Consider the following 21540-nt stretch of genomic DNA (forward strand, 5'->3'; position numbering starts at 1 on the left):
GGCATTTATTTCACATTTATGAGAGTTAATCTGAGAAAACATTTGTTTGTTGAACTCTTAGCAAGTAAATTTTGCAAAGGATTTTCTATTTTTCACGTAACAGGAACAGGAAAGCAAATCGAACATATCTGATAATGATAACTGGTTTATCGCATGTTTACCACTTAGCGATAAATATGAGAACGCGATGACGTCTCATCCCTTTCCAATGCCGATCATGATAACTCGTCCGAAATTATTTTCTCTCGGTCAGTTCTAGTTCTGAGAATATTCTCCGACAAAACTGGAAACGATCGAAAGAACAAACGCACAGAGAGTGCTTTTTCTAGCTATTCACGTCCATTCTGACTCTCCGCGCCCTTAACTGCATGTAAAATAGTGAGAAATTTCCTCTCTTCCGGGAGCGAGAACTTCCCAAGTAACCATAAGCATTAAGCCAAAACCCTGAATCAGCATTAAATCAACATTTCTAATGCAAGTTAGCATGAAATCACCATTTCTAATGCAATTTGGCATTAAATGAACATTCATAATGCTTTTTTGTTTTATATAAGCATTATTAATGCATAGAAGCAATAAAGAAAATTAGCACTAATGATAGCACTATATGCACATATAGAGTAGCTCTAAAGTTAATAAGCATTAGGAGTGCACGGTAATTTTAAATTATTCAGAGACTGGTTTGTTTCGATTCAGGAGTCGCACTATGTACACTGCCGGCCAAAAGTTTGGGATCACCCACTAAAAAACATGCAAATTTTGATCGTTTATATCTCAGCCGTCTTAAGACATATTGAAAATCTTCTGATCTCATTTGAAAGATAATGAGCAATAGCTATCTCGGAGGTATTTTGCCCAAATATAATGTTTTAGTTTTGAACTTCAAACTTAACCTAAAGTTATACCATTTTCAAAAAATCGCACTCAATATTCAAAGCCGATCATCTCGGGATAGGGTGGACCAAATCTCAAAATTTGAGTGGCATTAGAATTCCTATTCTTTACTTCTCAAAACACAATCAAAAAAATTTGAGAAAAAATTCAAGAATGTATTTTTAATTAATAAAATAGACACTTGAGTTATCGTCCAAAAGTTTGGGATCACCTCTTTGTATGGTGAGTTTGGGATCATTCTTATAAAAACATGCAAATTTATTTTATTCATATCTTTCTCATCTAACATTGTATTGCAGAGCTAAAGGGTTCATTTGGAAGCTTAGGAATTGTTGTTTTTTAATAAATTCATTCAAAAATTATATTTTAAGGTGAGAACTATAAAAAAAATCTGGAAACTTTCAAAAAAACAATTAATTTCAGGTGATTTTTTTATGGTTATCACTTCAAAATATAATTTTTGAATGAATTTATTAAAAAACAACAATTCCTTAGCTTCCAAATGAACCCTTCTGATTTGCAATACGATGTTAGATAAGAAAGATATGAATAAAACAAATTTGCATGTTTTTATAAGAATGATCCCCAACTCATCATACAAAGAGGTGATCCCAAACTTTTGGACGATAACTCAAGTGTCTATTTTATTAATTAAAAATACGTTTTTGAATTTTTTCACAAAATTTTTTGATTGTGTTTTGAGAAGTAAAGAACAGGAATTCTAATGCCACTCAAATTTTGAGATTTGGTCCACCCTATCCCGAGATGATCGGCTTTGAATATTGAGTGCGATTTTTTGAAAATGGTATAACTTTAGGTTAAGTTTGAAGTTCAAAACTAAAACATTATATTTGGGCAAAATACCTCCGAGATAGCTATTGCTCATTATCTTTCAAATGAGATCAGAAGATTTTCAATATGTCCTAAGACGGCTGCGATATGAACGATCAAAATTTGCATGTTTTTTAGTGGGTGATCCCAAACTTTTGGCCGGCAGTGTATGAAGACGAAAACAACTGAGTGGGAATCCTTCAAAATTTTGAGTTGTTTTCATCTAGCGAGTTCCAAATCCTGGGACTTAGCAAAGACGCAAACTTTTTCGAGCAAAATGGATGAAAACAACTCAGAGAGATCCAAAACACAAAAATATTGTTTGAATGCGACGCACAGTGGGGCAGACCTGACTAATCGATGGTCAAAACCTCATAACTTTTTCAAATCAAATCCTATTGGTTTGAAGTCTTCGGAAAAGTTGTTCATCTAATCATTATCTTTATTTTGATGTATTTTTTTTTTCATCTAGATATTGTGAAATTTGATCTAGATAACTTTTTTTAGCAGATTTTCCTTATCAACTTAAGGGCTACTCAGTAGGGTGTCCCAAAATTGCATTATGTCTGGTAATCTGGTGGCTCATCCTCCATATCATAGATTAGGCTGTGGAGAACAAACTTTTGTATGGAGCCGACTAAAAAAATCATGTTTAGAGGTTCCGCAAGCGTGATCTTTGAAAAAAGTTCACTTTCAAAGTATTTGATTTTAAATAAATTCTGGGTTCAAAAACTTTCACAAAATTTATATATTTTATATTTTTTTAATTTTTTTTGGATTAAATACTACACGTTAAAAATGAAAAATGAACCAAATTTGTTTCAAAATGGAAAATAAGCAAGCTATTTTCATGAAAAAAAATTTTTTGATCCAGAAATTTTGTATTTAACTGACCAAAATGTGTACCAAGCGTAAAATATTTTTGAAACCAATGCCGACAAAAGATGCGGATTTTGTGCAACTAAACTTTTCTGAACAAAGCATGTTGTTTGTATTATTGTGTGAAGAGCTATTCACGGTTGATTTCTTAATAAAAATCACAATTTTGGATATTTTTTATTTAATTTATCAAATTTGTCTTAATAAATACCTTCTTTGAAATCAAAATACTTGCAAAAAAAGACTTTGATGGTTCAAGGGAGTCATCAGAAGGCCATAAGCCAAATTTGAGAGGAATCGGAAAACAGGAAGGGGTTGCACTGAATCTCAAGTGTAAAAGGGATTTTGAGACATAGTGTTCTGAAGAAGCATAAAAAACTGGTTTTTCAGCAAACTTTTTTTTTCTACCAATCGAATGCTTGATACTGTCAATTTCATTAAAATTTCAATTAAGATTAATATTTCACCTGAAGACTGCAACTCGATTGGGCTGATAACAAAAAAGTTATGGCTGTTCAAAGATTGTATATTTGTGGCAAATTGTTGTTTAACACACAATGAGTACATTTTACTCATTGCGTTTTACAGGACAATTTGCGACCAAAGTACAATCTTTGAACAGCCATAACTTTTTTACATTCAGTTCAATCGAGTTGCAGTCTTGGGGTGAAATGTTAGTCTTAATTGAAATTTTAATAAAATTGACAGTATCAAGCATTCGATTGGTAGAAAAAAAATGTTTGATGAAAACCCAATTTTTTATTCTTCTTCGGAACATTATGTCTCAGAATCCCTTTTACACTTGAGATTCAGTGTAACCCCTTCCTGTTTTCCGATTCCGCTCAAATTTGGCATATGGCCTTCTGATGACTCCCTTAAACCATAAAAGTCTTTTTTTGCAAGTATTTTGATTTCAAAGTAGGTATTTATTAAGACAAATTTGATAAATTAAATAAAAAAAATCCAAAATTGTGATTTTTATTAAGGATTAAACCGTGAATAACTCTTCACACAATGATACAAACAACATGCTTTGTTAAGCAAAGTTTAATTGCACAAAATCCGCATCTTTTGATGGCATAGGTATCAAAAATATTTTACGCTTGGTACACATTTTGAACAGTTGAATACAAAATTTTTGGATGAAAAAAACTTTTGCTTATTTTTCATTTTGAAACAAATTTGGTTCATTTTTCATTTTTAACGTGTAGTATTTAAGCCAAACAAAATAAAAATAAATAAATATGTAAATTTTGTTAAATTTTTTGAGCCCAGAATTTATTTAAAATCAAATATTTTAAAAGTGGACTTTTTCAAAAGATCGCGCTTGCGCAACCTCTAAACATGATTTTTTTTAGTTTATTCTCCACATCCTAATCTACCATTTGGAGGGTGAGCCCCCAGATTACCAGACATAATGCAGTTTTGGGACACCCTACTACTCAGCCAATCGGTGTGAAAATGATCAAGTAAGGGTTTTACAAATGTTACCTGAAAAAATCTCTACATTTCTTAAAACTAACCAAGCAACCACAAAAGATCTAACAACTGGTAGGAACTTGACAAGGAACAAATTAAGCAAATTTAACCAAATTGAACCAAATTTGACCTCTGAGGATATCGGGGTACAAAAAATCGTTTCTTATGATAGGTTAAACTCATTCCATCTATGAAACGAATGCTTCCATAAAAATCAAGTTTAAAATTTATTTATAACTCGAGAATTTGGCAAACAAAGCGAACTAAAGTTGGGTATTAAGCGGCCAATTTTCTTACAGAAGAAAAGGTTCCACAGAAAAGAAACTTCAAAAACATTGATTGATGCACTAATATTAACTGAACTGAATACTAGATCAGCTAGCGTAAAAGAAGATAGCTTCATATATTTATTATAAATTTATTGATCTATATGTTGTTTAATCTTCATCTTCTGTTTCAAGGTGAAGCAGGTTAATAACAGATTGTTTTAATCCACTAATATCTCGGGTGCAGCAACTCGTTCTCAAACTGGATAGTAAAGGGTCAGATGTGACAAGCATACCGTTTAGTACATCCTGCATTGTTTCAATTCTTGATGACTTTCGACAGTGTGCTTCTCGAATTTTTCTAAAGTCTTTGTTACGAGACTCTTGAGCTTCTTCACTTAGCATACCTGTAATTATATTGCAAAATAGAATGAATGGTCAAGATTTATTAAGTCACAAAAAATACCTATTGGTACCAGAGCAGCAGCTATGGCCTTTGATCCATGAATCAAGGTTTTAGGGGCTCATAGTTCACTTTTTCTCCACATGAAAGCGTTTTAAGAACACTGTCCAATCTGTCAAGCAGCTCTTCATCTATACCAGTGATTTGACTAGTTATTGATGGGCTTGCAAAAAAACGACGAGCTGCGTTGCCAGTGTTTGTTGTGCCCTTTCCTTCTTTGACAACATCCAACATCAAACCCAGTTATTTTTTGAATCTATTTAAAATGTGTTGTTTCCGTTGCTCTACAGCTTCTCTATTGTGTTGAGTCCTACGGTATTGCTTGATATCCATTCTGTAGCTCACATGTAACATCCACTCCATAAAGCGAATATAAGCATGCAGAGTTGACAAACCTAAAGTCAATGCTTTCGGATTTTCAGGCCGTTGCAGTACATCATCTATCTTGTTCATTATTTTCGGTGTAGCTGAGCAAACTGTACAATTCTGAGATGATGTACCTGTCAACGCATTGTGCACTTTACCATCAATCATAGTGCATGACAACACATGATTTATCTGTGAAAAAATAATTAAAGGTCATCATAAGCAATTATTTCTATCAAATGCATTCAATGGCCAATTCTTGTTTTGTTACCTTAGTTCGACCAACTATTGTGTTTATTTCTGTTGGTACGAGCTGTCCAATTTGAGATGAAATGTTACGTTCTTCTATTTGGATGTTTTCTCTGGTTTCTTTGCAGTATTCCAGCTTGCATGGTCGACAATATCGTGTTGAAGAAGGTTTCGGATTTTGCCATACTATAAATTTAGTGTTGGTTTCTTCAAAAAACAATTGCAGAGGAACTGTGCATATCATCATGATGCAAGAATCATTGAAGTTCGGATCCGTCTGCACCTGATGGTATCTTGATTGTAGTCCGCTGCCATCCAGCCCCCATTTCGAAATCAAAGTGCAAGTTTTACCCTCCATTTTTCGTAAAATTTCCGGATCTATTAAAGAAATTCGTTGAGCTGTGTGATCCATCAACGATTGCAGTGATACCACAGCTTTGGACTCAGTCACTTCCGTGTCCTGAGCGGAAGGATAGCACAGCTTTTTTTCTTGCTGAATTTTTTTGTATGAAGGATACAAATCGATCCCTCTCTTCTTGGCTTGAGATCTCAATACTTGATATTGGTATCTGGATAAATCCAGATCCAATATCAAGGCCAAAGCTTCAGTAGGAGTATAGGGCTTGATTTCTCCAAGACAAGATTGCAGATCCAAAGAACGATTTGCTCGAGAAGGTGTTGGAAGAAATATTTCCTTCACAAGGTTGGCTTCTGCTTTTTTCCCTTCTGAGCGCAAATTCATTTCTGTCGCCATTGCAAGCTGTTGTGTTGGAACAGATTTACGCAATCCATTAATTTTCCTACGCTTCGAACGATCTGAAGAATCTTCAAAATTTACTGGAGGTCTTCCTCCTGGAGAATCAATGATGAATTGTAGGACTTTTTCTTATAATAAAATAATTGAGAATTTCATATTTACCTTCATTGATAGCTTTGTCCAAACTTATTTTGCCTTGAAGCCAAAGCTTATTTTTCGCTAAAAAGACTGTAGGTATCTGTGCGGTTACAGCATTTCCATTTTTGTTGTATTTTGTAGCACTCCCTTGTTATTATTTTTCTCACAGCTTTTTTTCTTTCACTGTCCATAATCACAGATTCTTCGATTTTTCCCAGAACATAGGTTATTCTATCATTCCAGGCCTTTTGACTGCTCTCATTGAGCATTTCAAAAATGTCTCGTCTCCGAAACATTTTAAACCAAACCTCGAGAAAAAAAACTTCAGAAAAAATCAAACAAACTTTCTTCAAACCAATAAAAAAACACGTGGACGATGTCAGAGCTCAGTAACAACAATAACCTCACTGACTGAACACTCGATTTCGATTTTGTGCTGCTCGAAAAATTAACGAGCAATATCGATACCAGAGGCGCTTCGATCAATCCCGGCTGAAAAATTGAACAAGACATTTTCTAAATTTCGATCAGTTCAGACTACTCGAACGAACTGAACAGGTTGAGAACACGCTACTAAGTCAATTTTTCATGCTCGAATTGCTGCCGTACATTAAACGGAATTTTGTTCTAAATATCATGTCAGTGAGATCAGTGGTAACAGAACAAATAAGTTCAGATAAATAAACTCATATTGGTACCTCGTATAACTAATGGATCAAGTAGGCTGTTGCTCAATATGGCAGCAAAAAACATTAATGCATTATTTTTTAAAATATTCAAACATTCATGTAAATAATTTTTATATGATTTTTGAGTAAAACTAGAAGATCTAGTTTTTTTTCCTTTTGAACGAATGTAATAGAGACATTTCACAGAAAAAAAAGTTGAACTAAAAATTTATTTAGCTAACAGATACTAAGCAACTGACCGAAAAGGATTTTGAGAAGGTTATAGAAGTTTATATTCCAAAGAATCTTATCTGCTTGTCTGAAGATAAAAAAAAACTTTTAAAAAACAAAGAAGTATTCTCAAAATAACAAAGAGGAACATAAATTTTGAAAAAAATATTGAATGAACTGTATTTCAAATTCGATTGAGTTCAAGTTTTTCTAGCAAAAATCATTTTCAAAAACAATCTCAAAAGTATGAAAATTGTCCAAAAACATGGTTCACTAAAACGTGAATAACTTTTGAATAGGCGAAAACTGGCAACTACTTTTTGTTTTGTTGGATAGCTGAGACTTCCATTCAAATATTTGAGCAGAAATGAGAGTGGGGTAACGTGGGGTAACATGTTTTCGAAATGTCCGAATATGATGAAAATTCGTAATTTTTTAACGTTATATGTTTAAGCTCGTAAAAAACAAAACAATTTTTTTTCAATTCTTCAACCTCAAATAAATAAATTTTATGTTATTCTGAACACATCCATGCTAATTTTTTTTTATTTCCTCAAGAAATAAAATTTTAGTGGAGTATTGAAAATATTTTTTTATTTTTGCGTTAAATTGCAACTGCATCAAACCCCAACTTCACCAACGTAGAAAATTGTTATAGCAACGAATTTTAAGATTTGTTTGACAGATTTGAAATCGGTGTGATGTCTTGTTTCTGAAAAGCATAAATTTATGATGAATTTTCGAAATTTTCAAAAAGGGGTTTTGGCCAAGCTTTCGTAGGTCCTGCCCCACTGTGCGACGCTTGGAGTGTAGTTGACGAAAAAATAATAGTAAGTACAGTGTATTTAAAATTCAGATAAAAATGATGTGATTTCAAATGAAAAATTCAACTAATTTATCTTTTCTTATAGCAATCGTTACGGAAGCAACGACAAAAGGTAAGATTTTAAAATTCACGAGTTTTGTTAATTTTCAGCCATACTCAATCTAGCTTTTCCTCTCAAGGTCTGTTCCTGCCGGATGCCGCAGAGGAATCTTGTTCCCATCCGCAGCAATTCTACTTCGAGCCAGAGCGACTATTTCGATGGTGACAATGATGGAGACGATGACAGCGGCAGGTTCCCTTCCCTCCGAGGGCAAACAGTCGAGGTGGAGGAACATTTGCCGCGAAAATAGTATGGACCGAGTCGCCTATGACGGCAAGTGGCAGCGACAAAAGTTGGCGTGGTCGAGGAGAAAGCGGCGATCGGGTCAACCTAATCACCTGAAGAACAGCCAGGATCGGTACTACCGGCAGGATACACGTACAGCAACAGTCGTGATAATTGTACCAATAATTGTTGTCACCCATCAAATTCGATGCAAAATAAACGACGGGAAATAAATTAATTTTCAGACATTTTTTTCAATTTATTTCTTAAAAAAATTATAATCCCTTCCGAAACCCTGTCAAAATTTTAGAAATTCTGAGTTATTTTGGCTCAGACGGTTCAGACGCTCCTTAAAAACGCCTGATTAAAAATAACTCAAAATTCGCGAAAACTTCTATTATTCATTTCTGAGTTGTGCCGTTCTAATCAAAATTTGAGTTTTCCCAGTTTTGGCGCATTTTGAATTGCTTTCCTTCAAATCTGAGTCAAGGAGAATTAGAGTGTGGTGTGACCCGAACAGTACTTGAAGTACGGGTTTTTTTCACCCACCTTATCAGCATCAAGAGTGGTCGAAATGGTAAAGGCGCAAGGAGAGATGAAGGCTGCTGCGGGATCCTCGATCCGAGACTCAGAAGCAGAGCATACAAATTTCACCGTCATCAGTCATAAAACTGTGACTGTGAAAAAGTTAAAGCAGTCGCATTCATAACAGACGCCTTCAAATGAGTAACCAAGCAAACAATCTCGCCTCAACCTTCAGTCAAATGAAGCGTCGGAATAATCATAGTCGACTTCAGCCCGTCGTCGTCTTTTTGACTGTGACAGGATAATGTTTATATAAAAAAAAACATCTTAAGACGACGCCGAAAAACACAAGTTACGTTATGGTCACGGCTGAAAAAAAAATCTGAAAACAACGATCATCGTTTCCGTTTTTGGAGATCAGTCCAGGATAGTTCGGGACCGGAACATTTTCGAACGTAACATCAACTGTCACGACCGATGAGAATTCGCTAGGGACTAGAAGGACAATATCGACTATGCGCAAAAAAATGCCTTTCATAATTCCGCAATTAGTAGTATTTTTTGAATCCTAATTTTATTTCTTTTTTGACACTGGCAAATTGCCCAACAAGCAATCCAAATACAAAACTTTTTCTAATCATACATAAAATGCTTTGAACCGACACCGTCAACTTGCTTGACGACCGTCGTTTGAAAAATAACATCCGCCACGTGAGCAGAAATCCATGACGATAGTCAAGCTTTTCCAGTCCCTTGAAGCTTGACTAGTAGTCAAATGAGATTTGAAACGTGACGATGAAGGAAAATCAGCAACCATGTCAACTATGATGCTTGAAAAATGTCTGCTCTGCTCAGAAGAATTCATTAAGCAGGCATAATCCTCCTTCATTCAGCAGGTTGATTGGTGTTGCAGATAATAATTATTTATTTAAGATTTGTTCATTTTAATTATTCAAGAAATAATAATTAAATAAACAAAAGGTGTTCTAAGTAAGCATTGTTAATGCTTTTATACGGCTTGCGAAAAGTGACGTTTTGATGGTGCTCTAATTCAGCATTTGTAATGCTTATTAAAGGCTATGTTGTGATAGCATTTAATCAGCCCGCTATTTCGCCTTTTTATCATTAAATCTGCATTTTATACGCATATAGTTCAAAACAAGTATTAATACAGAGTTATATATGGGAATATAGTGTTGATTAAGGGTTATGTTTAAGTGCTTATGGTTACTTGGGTTATCCTTAATGTTACAAGAGACGATAAATTTTGATCGGAATGCACAACTTATCGAGAGCAAAATTGAAGTTGATAAGCGCTAGTATAGAGTTCATGTGGATGTAAATCTCTCTCACGGGTGTTTTGATCGGCAAATTCTATCGGAGGATAACGATTTTTGGATTCCCTGAACAGGAAGGTTGGAATTTTGAAAATAATATGTCTACCATGCCTTAAATGCCAAGGTCGGGCACATTTACCCCATATGTTTTTTTTTAAAAAAAAGAAGCAATACATTTTTCAGTACATATCGCCAACTTTTACTAAGTCGATGCTACCCAGTAAACATTTTTGTAGCTTTATTCTTATACTGTTTTGATATTCGTTCCATAAGATCGTATAAAAGTTGAAAAAACAGCTTTTACCTACCAAAGTGGAGGCGATATACATACATAAATTTAATTTTTTCTCAAGCGACGAAAACTACACCAATTGGTCGCTATCCGACACCTTATTTGTACCTATCAGAAGAATGCAATAGAGCGCAAGATTTTGCTCTTACAGCCTTCAAATCGTTGCCTGCGACAATATTTTCCAGTTCTCCATTGGTCAAAATTACTCAATTCCCATCTGATGTTTAGCCACATGGATGCACTGCTGGTTGCAGAGAGAACTTGACGATGATTTTCTCACTTAAAGCCCGCGCGGGAGTAAAATCATTTCAAAATTATAAATATGGCGGATCATATCCAATTTTAACTGACTTCAGATGATATTTTATACGATCTTTTTTCTATAGAGTTGGAATTGCGATTCGCAACACCATTGTAAACGACTTAAGTTATCATTTCTGATTATGCTTGCTGGGTACATCGAAGAATTCTCTCAGGCCAAAACTTGATGATCTTCAACATGATAGGTGTGGCCGATTTCCAGGTATCTTCACAGAGCCAGGCTGTGTGAAAAACTACATTTACGTATATTGGGCAGCTCACGAAATATGTCTTCCAGCCGTTTCCCAGCCTGGAACTTGGCAATCAAAACACTATGTTTCGGTTCGAGGCCTATTTTTCTGAAAGCCATTCGATGAAGAGATTAATGGCTGTTTTTTTATGTTCGTTACTTAATTTTATCGGCCTTACCGGTGAAAAGTGATGTCCTTTTTTAGTGAGGCTGGTCTTACTATGAAGAATATGAAATTCTATAGACGGATAGACAGTTAGAAGAAATGGAAGATGATGAAAATGAGAGAAAAGAAAGTATTAGAAGCATTATCATCAAATACCAAATTACCATATAAATACACAATGACAGCTTAGACATAGACCAAGGTGTGTATATATATAGGAGGTGTTACCGTATGGCAGATTCTCGAATCAGCCATTTTGGCCATTTTGGTTTTGGCTCTGCGGAACTCATGAAGTTTGTTTACCAACAAACCACTGATCGGCTGAGCAAATATTCTTATGTTTGTAAACAAACCCATTCATTCCCCTGCACTCTCCTTGCCTTCTCAATGTGAAAGTCGGACAACCTTGTGTTTCAAAAAACCTTGACATAGACGGATTTTACGCCAAATCGGCACGAAATTCGCATGACCCTCTTAAAATTCAATGAAAACTTGTGGGCATAAATATCTTACCTAGTAAAGCAACTTGGCATACTTAGTTGAGCTTATTGCTATCAACTACGGTCCACCTTGCTCTCCTTGGTTGCACTGCTTGATTGGTCCGAGATAGTCAACATTGCACAATGAACTAAATGAAAGATTTCTGGGAATAAGCCACACAATCTCACTGCACAATTTTGAGGATCTCCTACTTTCAAATAATCCAATAACGACGCCGGCCAAGTCCGTGTAGTCGATAGGGGGAAGGGAAGTGCAGCATTTGTGATGATTTGTTTTGCGGAGACCGGCTGTACGCCATCCCTCCACAAATCTTACGCTGATTACTTGGGGATAAGGGTGATGTGGCTTGGAAATCACTTTGGTAAGTGATGTGGCAACTTGAAACCTATGCTCCTAATCTTCTTAAATACTTAAGTTTCCATATGAAACTCCTGATTTGATGGAGAGTCAATGAGTTTTGGATAACTTTAATAAATTTTTGATTTATTTTTGAAAATTTTCCGAAAGTTTCATATCATTGCTAAATTATTTAAAAAATGTACATTTGCTACTAATTTGATCAAACAGAACCAGAGATTTTAAAATCGCAAGTCTACATACTCGCACTTTGCCCTTCTTTGCAGAACGATTTTATTTCGCAAAACTCAAACTGCAATGATGCTATCGATAGTTCAACTCGGAAAGCATCAGGAAGTAAACTTCGGGCAAACTCGGCAGAAGTAAACAGCAATCAGGAGAAATGTGTGTGATGATTGGAACGAAGATAAAATCAATCTGCACACAACAAGTTAAACTTGGAAGAAATCAGCCGAATGATTCTTTCCGAAGCGAGTTTACGCACCGCTGATCACAACAACGAATTTTGACAAAAAGTTGATAACAGAATAAAGCTGACTTAAAAAACCTTAATATGTGAGTATATCTTTCCATTATTTTCATTTATATGAAAACCTTAATATAGGTTAGAATTATTTTTTTTTCAAACAGAGTTCTTTGTGATTTGATTAATTTAAGATTTAAGTGATGTGAAATAATGCAAAAGGTTGCAAACATGAAGATAACGTAATTTGATGGTAAAATTGATTATTCTTCTGATTCAAAACATTGCCAAGATTACTTGATTCTTCATTAGCCTGAGCCTCAAAACTAGCAAAACTTGCTCCGTAACTAGCGTCTCTGCGTTTTCACTTCCATCTTTTCGCTTTCTGAAGTTGTTAAATTAATAGCACTAAAGCTATATCAAACCCAAGCACCCATTTTTAGGATAAAAATTAAAAAATTCTATTACTTAATAATAACGAGAAAGTGTTCCCGGCCTCCTCAATTTTGTCCTACATCTCCTATGCTTCTCAAGTACCCCACTGAACTCCTAGCTCTAACAGTAAGGCTTGTGAACAACAAACTGAAGAGGTTTGATATAATCGAGAGGAATTTTGAGAAGCGCATTAGTATTTTAATTTTATGAAACATATAGTTTTAAACAGACATAAAATCTATTTTACCGATTTTTTAAATACAGAAAATTATGTAGCTATTTACAAAAATCTTTCATAATTTCTTTACTATTTTCCCTGATATCCTTATAAATTCCCAAATCAAGCTTCATTCTTTTCTTCAATTAAATATTTTGTAAACATATCTATGATTATACATTTGTGTTTAAGAAGCAATTTAAACTCGTTAAAAAGACTTAACTTTTCTCAAAATATTTATTGTTAATTTTTTTTTTAAAAAGCCTCCATTTCCATATTTAATTCCCAGTTAACAGCAGGAAATAAGATATTTAACAATCTAAAATTATAGATCATGAAAATGAAATAATGTATAAAGTTAAGTTCTAAAAATATCTTTCATATAAGAAAAAAATTGCAATAAAATTTCACGATAGATTGAATATTTTAGAAAGGAATCAAGCTGCTCGTGCCTTTCATTAGTTGAGAGCCTATCAATAGTTTAAAAGTTAATAGAATACTCATTACTTAGCATCAGGTTTGAAAGGTCCCCAAGAGTAACCATTTGTGTTTTACAAATTTGACCGACGATGTTCCTCCTACAACCTCATAAATTCCGCCGCTTGATATGCGGCTCGCTTTTGTTGACCGTCCGGCTGACTGATTGAACTTAATTTTTATGAAATTTTCTCTCTTTTAAAACCAACTGAAATTCGGAAGCCTGAAAAACACACCAGTTTCCTGTCGTTGACTACTTAGATCTCACTTGGCATACTTAGTTTTCCCAAAAATTATTTAGACTAACATTAGAAAAGGGCCAAACTTTTAAGGCGAAAATTTTATAAACATTTTTAACTCGAAAATTACAATTCTACACAAATGTGGTTCATGAGAGAGTTTTGGAAAAAAAAAATTTAATTCTTAGGAAAAAAAATACATTTGAAATCAATATTTGCGGCCTTATTGGTGAACATGTTCTCATTGGGAGAATATTTCAAGATTTAAAAATTATAGATATGGATAGAATCAAGGTTATTAGATCACAAGGTTCTCTAATTTTGTCAGTAAGTAGGCGAGGAAAGCGCGGTGAGGTTCAGTGAGTTTGGTTGTAAACATCGGTAATTTTCTTTTTTTTTTGAGCTGAGGGCTTTGTTGGTAAACAAACTCCACGAACTCCGCAGTAGCCAACTCAAAATGGCTGAACCGGGAGTTTTGCATATCGTTACACCTCCTAAATATACACACACCTTGGATAGAAGCAGATAAGAAGAAAATTACAGGTGTTGAAAATGAACGGGTAGATATTTTTAAGAAGCATTTTCACCACACATTTAACTTTTGTTCAAGCACGGTTCAAATCGCTTTGTTTGTCACATACTCACATTACAACTTTTTTTCTCTCAATTTGTATCACTTTGTAGAAGATACCAACTACAAAGTTGTATTGATATATTTAGTTGAATTAACGCTAAAGGTAAGGCAAGCACTTTCACAGCAATACTTTTGATTTTGTTTTTGAAAAAACCATTAAAAAGGTTCAAAAATCTTTAAAAAAAAATCTTTTAGACCCCCCAAAGGGTTGTTTCAAATTTGGGCTAAAATGAAGGGAAAAGTCCCAGCTTTTGAATGGTGCAAAAATTAGCGATGCTGATTTTTGATAAATAAAATGGTTTTATTAGAGACACCGTGAAGAAGTATTGGGTGTATTATGGTAAAAATGATTTAGAAGCATATCATTCTAGTAATCTATTGGCTCTGGCCATATTTAATGTATAAGTGTATTATGCTCATTCAAAAACAAGATGTTGGCAGTAAGAAAGCTGAATCAATCTCGTATTTAGGTAGACAAAAATAATATTTTCAACCTTAGGAAATAAAAATACACTAATGCAATAAACTGTTAGTTTTGATTCAATATTATACATTTAATTTTGTTAAACTCCAGTATGGACTTGAAAAAGTTTTCGTTAGAAAAACTTTGTTGCACAAGTTGCATTGCATGAACGACTTTTGGCATTATTACTACCCGTCATAGAAAAAAAATCATCAAATTCTGAGATGGCGTTTTTGAAAAATTGAGTTTTAGTTTTAAAATTAAATTTTTGCAGTGTATATATTTTAATATTTTCTGTCATTTTTTTTTAATCAAACAAACATTTTTTTAACACTTTCCCGTAGACCACAATTTTCATGGAAAAAGGTGCCCATGTCCAGATCTTTTTTGGGAAAACTAAGTGCCATAACTACGTGAGGACTATACACACTCAAAATTTCATTCGATTCTGGATGGTCATGCCAGATACTATGCCGAGTTGGCGTGAAATCCGTCCAAAATGTTAACAAAGTTACAAGGATTCGGTTTTGTACGCTTCGTTATAATCACTCTTAAAGTTATGTTGCAGTTCAATTGTACAAACCCTGATTGCATATTTAAGTATAATCAGATTTTTAATCCCCAAAAATTAACATACACCCATGTATTCAAAGGACAATTTTGGTAAATTTCATCTTTCTGTTGTCATGAAATTTAAGCTTTAAAGCCCTCTACTTACTCTGATTCGTAGCTCCGCATAATCTCATATGTTGATCCATTATTGGAAAAACCAGATGAATCATGAAATTCAAGCCAGCAAGCCTATTTAACAGGGCGGCTTTAAAACCCGGCCATAACCTCACAAACGAGTATGTTGATCGAATTTCGCACCCGTTTGTTGCATACTACCTATCTATCTATAGGCACAGACAGCCTTCAGCCTCGGGGGCTTCAAACGCTCTGCCATCATGCATGACTCTGTATATCCACATATATAGTGGAACATCCGGGGAAAAATCCGCATGCAGAATCACATTGTACTAATTCCATTTATTTTTCTTTCGGATTTCGTCTATTTGCAGCAGCAGCAGCATCAACGGCGAAAGAAAGACAGACAGCCATCCACCTACACATCCGCCTTTGTATACAAACTTGGTGGTCTGAACACGTACGTTTTTACTTTGTTGTTGTTGGTTCTACTGAATGGTGAAAGGCTAGCAAACGACCAAACGACCCGGAAGTGAAGGAACACCCAAGTGTGTGTGTATTTGTGTGTGCGTGTATTTATGCCCCTGTGAGTGTGTGTTTCGGCACGACGCCGTGTGAATAACAGAACTGAACGAACAGATCTTCCGGTTCCGTCCGGGTATCTAAAAGTCTGCTGAATGGAAACGAACTTTTCCGGAGAAAGTCCACAGCAGCTTTAATGAAGGTAAGATGATGTGGCGAAAATTGCGAGTTGATCCGTCGGCTCCGATCTTTATTATTCTAACGATATGCCCGGAATTCTCGGCAGAGGGTCAAATTCGACGGCAAAACACGGCGGAGCCCAGAGGGAAGATTTGTATATACTAATGGACCTTACGAGAGTTCCGCATTATAGTGAAGACCGAGAGTGGAAGTTGGAAATTGTTTGTTTTCGAGAAGCATCATGGTCGATATTAAATCCCTGGTAGAAAGAAAGTTTTGATCTTTGGAAGCTGCAGCAAGGAAACGATTTTTGATTTTCATGGTATCCGAAGATTCCTAGTCTGGAAAATTATGAGCACAAACACCCTTCTGGGCTCCGCAAAATAATCCAACCTGGATGTGGAGTATTGAATTTGAGCTTCTTAATTACTTACCTACTGGTCAAAAGGTTTTCCGCATTTTGAGGTTTACTTACTTTACAACTAAAATTGTTTGAAATCCTTTCCTATTCGGTAAACAACCTGCCAGGTAGAAAGGAGAAAGTATGCAATATTGAACGTGCCGCAACTTGTTTCGAACTATATTTGGATCTAAGCGAAATGCTGCTAGCAATCCAAAGTGATTGTTGTGACTTTAAATTGCCTTAAGTCTGAGTATTATAAAATATCAACTTTCAAATGACGGCGTAATGTTTAGAAAACAAATTTTAAATAAATTTATGGTTTGCAATCATGATATTTTTGGAAAAGATCTATTATTCATTTATTATTATTTCAAGAGTGAAATATTAAAACCTTTTTATTAAATTTTTTTCGGGGTTATTAAGTACTTTTTGAACACCTACTTAAAATTTTTTATAAGAGTAGAAGCTTACAGTAGAAAAGAAAAAAAATATGTTTGGGTTCTTGTTAGAAATTGAACAGAAAATTTCGCTCTCTTATATAAAGGCCTGTTAACGGTGTACTTTAAAAATTTAAGAATGGCAATTGTCAGAAAAAATCAATAATCAATTTACTTTAAAATGAATGTTCAAGAACTGGCTGTAGTTCTAGGTAATTTCTAAATGGTTATCCGTCTTTTACGAAAAAGATTCTCAATACAATTTTGATTTTCTCAAATCTGGCAATAATATACCCAGCTTATTGGAACTTACTTTGAAAATGTTCTAGATGGTTGGGCCAGAACAAATTTGAAATCCTTCTTTTGTCACTTGTGTCTTTTGTAAATTGGAAAAAATTGGACAAAATCTTGCATACAACAAAATTCAATACAATCTGTTGAGGTTTCTTCGATAACTTGGGGGACATCCCAGGAAGTTTATCTTATCGGGACCATCTTTTGGGGTTCATCTTGTGGGTCTCATATTGAGGGGCTCATCTCGTTGCGCTCATCTCATGGGGCTCATCTTGAGGGGCTCATCTCGCGGACGGAGGTTCTCATCGCTTGATTTTTAGTGGCTTGAAGTTCGACGTGGCTCGTAGCTTGTGGTCCATAACTTAGGACCATAGCTCATGCTCCTTGACTCTTCATGCGTCTCTAAATTATTTTTCAGGAATTCAAATATAATTTTCATTATTTGCGTATCACGCTGACCAACTTTGTTTCTTATGAGAATTGGATGAAGATTTTACGATTTAACTAAAGCCGCATTAACAGTATTTCTTATGCTGTCATACACTGGGCAATGCAAAACAACATGTTCTAAATCCTCATAATCTCTACCACATTGGCAAATCTTTGTGTTTTTCGATCTAATCCTATACAAATGCGCGGAAAGATTGTAATGATTTGAAATCCCTCTAGAAAATCTATATATACAACTCGACGAAATGCCAAAAATTAAATAAAAATATATATAAAAAGCAATTTCTGTGGGCTTGTTTGTTTGTTTGTCCTCTATAGACTCAGCCGTCTCAACAGCTAGATAGCTGAAATTTGGCATAGATGCTCCTTAGGACCAGGAATGATGAAAAATGTTTTCAGATTTTTGGATGACCCTTTCTGTAGGGGGCCGTCCATAGAAGACAAAAATTGTTTTCGCGATATTGACGTTACTTTTCGACGGATTGTGACGAAAATTTGCACATTAGTGTTTTGAAAGACGAGTAATCAATATCAGGTGTCAAATTTTGTGTAAGGGGTCAACCAAAGGGGTCGTCCATATTAACTGTTCCCTGGTTTTGCGAAAATGACGTTATTATACATCGTATTCAGATGAAAATTGTGTACACGATAGTTTTGAGTGACGTGCAATCGATTTGAGGTATCAAATTCAGTGTAAGGGACCAGGGGGTCGTCCATATTAACTTTTCAACATCTTAGTGATAATGACGTTTTTATACATCGAATTGGGATGAAAATTTGCACATGGGAATTATTAGGGACAATCAATTGATTCCACTTATCAAAATTTAAGTCAGAGTTTGGCCAAAGGGGTCGTCCATATTAACTATTCTCTGTTAAAGCGATATTGTCGTTATTATACATCGGATTCAGATGAAAATTGATACACGAGAGTGTTGAGGGACGAGCAATCGATTTCAGGTATTGAATTCAGTATAAGGCACCGGAAAAGGGGGTCGTCCATATTTAACTTTCAATATTTTTGCAATACCGTCGTTATTATACATCGGACTGGGATGAAAATTTGCACACGGTAGTTTTCAGGGACGGGCAATCGATTTCAGATATCAAATTTTTTGCCAGGGGTCGTTAATATTAATTAATTTTTCACTGTTTTTAGCCATATTGACGTTATTATGCAATGGATTGCTTTGAAAATTTGCACACGGGAGTTTTGAGAGAAGGGCAATCGATTTCAGATATCAAAGATTGAATAAGAGGCCACCGAAAGGGTTTTAACTTTTTGGCAATAATTGCGTTGTTATGCAATGACCGAGTCAAAATTTATACACGGGGGTTTTTTGACTCGGTCAATCTATTCCTGATTTCAAATTTAGTAGCAGACGACAGAAAAAGTGATCGTCCAATATTTTTGCAGTTATTACTCAACAATGAATTCGGAAGCGCATCTGGAAAACGCTTGGCAATTGACTTTCATACAAACTGTTCATGACATATTCCAAGTTGAAAGCGAAACAGAGTTCGTATGGGATCAGCTAGTATTATAATAAAATTACGTTATACATCAAGACTATGAAACCACGACTTTTCTTTGACTTTCGGTAAGATTCAAAAACAAAATAGAACAAACTGACACTACTCCATTTGCTTTGCCACATGGACATAACCAAAGAGTGGGCTACAGGATACAGTTCATTAGGTTAAAAGGCTGCGAATCCTGATTTTATTTCTTGTGATCGGTTTCTTGCACTCGCTCATAGTACTTTGAAATATACAAGGTAGGCTATTCCGCTCTCTTTCAACGTATTGGTAAGAGTACCCAAAATAGTTATGGAAAAAACAGGCAAATGTATGGAATTTTTCAGAAAATCAATTTTTTCTTTAAATTGACAATCATTAAAATTATGAGAATGATGAGTTTGGGTAAGAGTACCCAAAATAGTTATGGAAAAAACAGGCAAATTTATGGAATTTTTCAGAAAATCAATTTTTTCTTTAAATTGACAATCATTAAAATTATGAGAAAAATATGCAATGATGCATTTTAATGCAACGAACAATATTTGGGTTTTCAAAATCGATAAAAGTAATATGCAACGGGCTTTTGGTCGATTTAAAACTAAAATTTGGTGATTATTTTGCCTTGTGTGGTCTTCTTCTTGTGCAGTTTGAACAAAAAAAATCAAACAAATTGATTATTTATCACAGAAACATGAAAGATTTTACATCTTTATCAAATTTTGAAAATAGACAGAAGAAAATATTTAATTTTTTGCTCTCAAAAAAGAGGGACGGTGATGAAAATTTCTTTTGAATGCTCATTATTTATGGTTCAGATCCGAAAATCCAAAGCAAAAAATAGTTTCCGATGAGCCTGAAGAATCAATCTTTAATCTGAGGCCCTTTTCAAAGGAATCGAATAGCTATTGACGGAGAAATTAATAATTTTGATTGCCATTCTATATAAAACTGCCAAATTTTCATAACTATTTTTGTTGGTATGCAAGCATGCTGTGTACATACACGGAGCTTTCAAGTGAGGTTAAGCGCAATGGCCTACCTGTTATTTTCCATGTAGGGTGAGTGCTCCTACTTTGGACCTAGAGCCTACTTTAGTCCTAAAATGCCGAAAATTGAAAATAATTCATTTTGCTGACATAAAATAAAGATATTCCTATGCACACAATGAACTCTTATTCTTCCTGAACCCTACCATACCATTTTTTGCCATTAAAAGTCTTTCTGATAAAATTTTCAACGTTTTTAAAAATGTTCCTCTTCATCAGTGGTAAATCAGACAGCTCATTTAGTGGGGCGCATATTGAGAAATTAGAGTGTTTAAGGAAAAATCACGTTTTTTTACTTTCCAAGCCAAAGTTTGAGGGGAAATTACTTTCACTGTGAAGAATATGAACCATACTACCCATTTTTTCTAAAATTCATGAAAATCAATGGAAAACTCGGAAAATTTGCAAAGGGTCCAAATATAGGAAACTTTCGACTTTGATGTTCCATGTTTAGACCTGACATCACCAAATCTTTGTATCAAAACCAACAAATCAACAATGTTGCGAATTTTTAATTGGGGCATAATTCAGAACCAATATTTAATATTTCCTACATTTTTGCCAGATTTACGCAAATAAACTATAAGTAAGTAAACACAATCAAGTTTCAGCTATCGTTTTGCTGATAGAGCTGACGGGGAATAAAAGTGTTTGTGATATTCATAACAGAAATTTTAGTTTTTTAAATATTAAAAAGCTGTAATACTTTTTTATTATAGTAATTGATTTAAGTTTACATTTACAATAAATTTGTTTATTTATTTTCGAAAAATCAAACTTTTTATAGGAGTTTTAGTTCTAGGTCCAATGAAAGGGACCGTTCCAGTACCAAAATAGGAACAGTAGGTTCAAAGTTGGAAATTTAAATCATCCATATCTTTGCAAATCTCTCAATAATGGCGAAACCCATGTTGAAAATTTTCATTGAAACTTGCAGATAAGATCATGACTTATAAATGAACTTCATGAAGG

At 34.5% G+C, this 21540-nt stretch overlaps 1 protein-coding gene across 5 annotated transcripts in view; it reads left to right on the top strand.

The window, feature by feature from the left end:
* LOC129754870 (protein tincar) overlaps positions 1-21540 on the top strand; it is a 473333-nt gene that overhangs the window by 78168 nt on the left and 373625 nt on the right. For 4 of the 5 annotated variants that reach the window (XM_055751112.1, XM_055751116.1, XM_055751117.1 and 1 more), the window contains exon 2: positions 16090-16439. The gene's annotated coding sequence lies outside the window, so the exon portion shown is untranslated. The remainder of the gene's footprint in view (positions 1-16089; positions 16440-21540) is intronic. The other variant, XM_055751115.1, reaches the window with a different exon arrangement.

This window comes from Uranotaenia lowii, chromosome 3 (assembly GCF_029784155.1).
Source record: "Uranotaenia lowii strain MFRU-FL chromosome 3, ASM2978415v1, whole genome shotgun sequence".
NCBI lineage: Eukaryota > Metazoa > Arthropoda > Insecta > Diptera > Culicidae > Uranotaenia > Uranotaenia lowii.